Raw genomic sequence first — 4,943 nt, 5'->3', positions numbered from 1 at the left:
GTTACACTTATTAGTTACATATAAGATGGTTTATTGTATGTATAATGAATATACAGTTAAAATCTTAAGTTGTTTAAAACTATCTCTGCACGATTCTAAAGGTTTTACCCCTGCAGTGTACTATACCGCTCTTTTTTTAAGAATAAAAATTGTTTTAGTGAGTGCCTTTGCAGTGTCCCCATACTACAATTCCATATGTTAAAAAATAACATTCTTCTACGCTTTAGGTCTAGTATTTTAGCAAGTCTATTTATTATAAATAAGTTGCAGCTAATTTGACTACAGGTTCTATCGATATAAACATCCCAGCTCAAGGTGCTGTCAATTACTTCCCCCAAAACTTTATACTTCTAACATTCTCAGTTTCCATATTCTTGATTAAAATTTTATATTTATGGTCCTGCCTACATTGCTTTGTTTGAAAAAAGATGCAGTGCGCTTTTGGTTGGGTTTATGAATAAATCATCCATCTCAAAGAATTTCTCCACAACTCCAATATTAATTGAAGTCATATATTGGAGTTCATTTATATCTTGTCCCATATTCAATATTGAAGTGTCATCTGCCTACACTATAGATCTACCTTGTGTTAGGCAAGGAAAGTCATTTATATATAAAATAAAAAGTAGTGGACCAAGGACTGATCCCTGACGGACTCCATATTTAATTGGAGGGCTACTCAATAAATATTCCTTCATTTCCTTGATTTCCATAGGTGCTACTTTCACCTGTTGTGTTCTATTTGCTAGATAGGATTTAATTAGCATATGTAGAATACCACGAACACCATATTTATGTAATTTATCCATAAGAATGTTATGTTGATATAATCAAATGGTTTTGATAAGTCTAATGATATGCAGTTGCATTTTATCATTCAAATTATCTATTATATATTTGCAATAACTGTAGCAATAGCGTCATTAGTAGAATGTTTTTTTCTAAAACCAAACTGAAATTTATTTAATATATTATGTTTATTTAGAAAGGCTGTTAATTGATTAACTATTACTTTTTCCAAAACCTTAGAGAAAGTAGGAACAAGTGTGATTGGGCGATAATTACTTGCATCTTCCTTAGTTCCCCCCTTATAGGTAGGGGAAACGACCGATTTTTTTAATATAGATGGAAAAATGCCATCTCTCATTGATGTGTTAACCAATTCTAAAAGCGGTTTAGAAATATAAGGTGTACATTTTTAGCAAGTAATGTGAGATATCAAGTCCTGCTGACTTCTTATTCGCCATACTGTGGATTATTTTAATCAAATTGGCCTCTGTTATTTCAAGCAAAACAAATGAGTCTTTTAAACTAACTATATTATTAACAGTTTGTGGATGGATTAAATTTTTATGAAGTATAAGATTAACTATTTTTACAAAGTTTTTATTAAATATATTACAAGTTGTACTTGGGCTTGAGACTTTATGTTTTCCATGTAACAGGTATATATTTCTAGTAAGTATATTATTTAGAGAATCTGTTTCACGATTTACATATTTGCACAATGTTTTTGGAAAGTTTATTGATCTATTTATAATATTCTGAATATAATTTGCTTTTGCAGTTTTTATTATTGTATTGTATTCTTTTTTATATGCTTTATAGATATTTTTATATTCCTGAGATTTACATTGTATATAAAGATCATACAAGTTTCTTAATTTTGTACTGGCTATGACATCTTTATTTATCCAAGTAGCCTTATTTACCCATGCAATGTTTCGTCTTACCTTTGGGCAGGCCATATTAAAATGGCAGTTAAAAATGCTATAAAAGAGGTTCCATTTGTTCTCTATAACTTCTTCACTAAACACCTCAGTCCAAGTTTCAGTTTGTATAAAAGAACAAAAGCAGGTTATATCGTCATCCGATAAATCCCTAACCTCTTTATAACAACTTGTTTGTAGTGGTGCGGTCATATTAGTAGTTATACATTGTGCATAATGAACTGAAAGTAGGCTATTTATAACATTAGTATAATAGCAATTAGCAGGTATGTTAGTAATGATTTGATCTATAATCATTGCCGTACTCTCTTTTACTCGAGTAGGAATATTTATGTCATAGTCATGTTATAAGCATTAAAGATATCTAATAATTGCTCATGACCACATCCATTTTCCTGGGTATTTATATTTAAGTCTCCAACAAGAATGATATATCGATCTTTCTGAACAAGCTGCTCCAATATAACTATTAGTAGGTTAAAAAATTCATATATTCCACCACTTGGTGATCTATACAATGCTATAATTCTTGTCACATCTCATGTCTATACCAGTAAGCCCAAGAGTTTTTTCTACACTTTTTCCTGTAACCCAATTCAAGGGTTTACTTTGCACCACGTTACTAGTACTGTAAATAGCAATCCCTCACCTTTATATTTTTTCCTACAAAAATATGAGACTAGAGTATAACCTTCTAACATAGACTGAGGGATTTCATCCTCTTTGAGAACATGTTCAGAAATAGCTAATATATCAGGGGTAGTACGTTGGAGAAATTCAGTAAATAGTTCAGTTTTATTACTAAGATATTGAGCATTATGATGTATTATTTTCAAATTATGCATTGGCTTGACTTCCCAAATTGGGAATGACTGGAGCCCAAGGGATCCAGTCTTCATTGTTAGTTTCCCTGATTTAGATCACGAAGAACTATTACATTTAGTTGGTTCTTTTTATTATTACCTATTATTTTACTTATTTCTTGAGTAATATATTCTTTACCTAATTTGTTTAGGTGCTGCCCATGCCTTGTGCGATAGGCTCTGGTTATATTTTTTTTACAGGAATCTTTTTACTCAATAAATGATTACTTTGAGTGGTCTGGTAAATGAAATCAAATTTTATTTATGTTTCTGTTTGGGTCACATTTTTATATTGACTTACACATTTATTTTACATTTGTATATTATTTTGCACTTGAATGTGTATAATGTATCATATTAATGTATTATTGTATTACTGAATAGGGTGTAATGTCTTTGTATTACTGTATTACCAACTGACAAGGCTACTTGTTGTACGGCCACTATTGTATCTTATTTTATTTATGTGGACATCTTCTATATCCTTGGTGATGATCACTGTTATGGATTACTTGAAGAAATATAAAATGAATGAATGAATCTTTTACACACCTTGTTTACATTCATATTTGCTTTCCTTATTTACTACTGATTCTTTTATTAAGTCGTGCCTAATCAGTATATTGAGAACATTTTTACAAGTCAGTGGGGAAAGTGTTCTTTTTACTGCATTGATACAAGTCTTTCTTTAGTTTCTAGCAATATCATTGGCACCACCCATAATTATTACATGGTCCTGTGGGCCTAGTACTGCACAATCTCTTACACAGTTTTTTGAAACATCATTTACCTTAGCAGCTGGCCTAACCTCACCAGACACCAAAACATCGTTAGATTTGCTCAGTGACATAGGTATGCCACAACTATAGCTATCACAATAAAACATCAATTTATTCTTATTTTTCAAGTTCTTTTTTTGATATCGTACGTATTTTCTTTTGCACAGTGTCATCAGCAACATCATTTACAGGGCAGAATCTCTTACTTGTTGAAACTGAAACACGTGGAGTCACCTGTTTTCTTCTCGATTTACCTTTAGCTGCCTGGCTCCAACCATTTTCATTTTCATAATGGACCAGAAGACGTACTTCTTGCACTCTTTCACTCTGTAAGATAGATATCATTTCTCGCAATGACGATATTTCCTCTAACAACTTCGCAGTCAACATATTTATTTATTTTGTCTCTACAGATCATTGTTACATGATATAGGACAAGTCAGTTACTTTACATTGGCTGATTACAATAAGACAATAAAGTTACAATATTTACAATAATTACAGTAGATTATAATAGTTATGAGTTTGTATAGTGTGAGGTGGAATCCATAGTAGGTCCCCTCAGTACGTCGGCTTCCATATGTCCTACTGTACCTGTACTGGAGATAATGCTTATGGAGAATTTGATGGAGTGAGGATTGGCAGGGGAAACTTAAGTACTCGAGGAAAACCTGCCCCAGCGCCACTTTGTCGATCACAATTACCACTTGACTAGACAGCAGCGGTGGGAAGCCAGACTAACCGCTTAAGCTATGGCGTGGCCTTTGAGATAATACTGGTGAATTTGGTGATAGCACTGGTATAACGTTTCGTTGTAGACTCTACACTGCAACATCTCATTACATCTGTTCTCCCTTCTTGATGCAGCTTCTTGGTATCTGCAATCTCTCCAGAGTAGCCCATTCAGGTGAATCTCCGACTGTGTTATGTTGGTTGCTGGAAAAAAGGAAAACTGCTAAGTAGGGATTCTCAAAACCGATTATTCATGAATTATGTGATTATAATTGATTAGTGTTTGCTTCACACGAGAGAAACTCATCCACTTTATACTGCGTAGTCATAACCTCATTTTCCGGAGGATTTCGTAGTAAGTATGAAACACAAGTATGAAACACAAAGCCATTATCAGGTATTTTGTCTTCATTTACATTGCTGCACTTATTAAAATGATACCATTTATCACAATTATCGCATAGTATGCTGTTTCGCACTACTTTATTACACTTTCCACACTTGTTATCTACTAAAATGTTATTGCATACAGCTCTTTGGAAACCATTTCCCGCCACTTCCGCCATGATCAATAGATCAATCAATAGCATCATTAGTAGGATTAGTCAAGTCAAGTCAAGTTTCAGTTACAACTGACGGTCAGTCAGTCTGTATGTCTTGGTGTCGAGCCCCAGCTGGGGCTCATGACCAGATATTTCTTTTTTGAATGAAAGTTACTGTCCTGTCCATTGGGGGGCGCCCTCTCTGACGAGAGGTCGGGTCTGTCATTTGTTAGTCAGTCTGCAGTTAACAGTCCATTGTCTGTATTTACACATATACAATTTGATATATATATATAT

This window comes from Cryptotermes secundus, unplaced genomic scaffold, assembly GCF_002891405.2.
Source record: "Cryptotermes secundus unplaced genomic scaffold, Csec_1.0 scaffold72, whole genome shotgun sequence".
In the NCBI taxonomy this organism is placed as follows: domain Eukaryota; kingdom Metazoa; phylum Arthropoda; class Insecta; order Blattodea; family Kalotermitidae; genus Cryptotermes; species Cryptotermes secundus.
Note: the sequence above shows the minus strand (reverse complement) of the source record.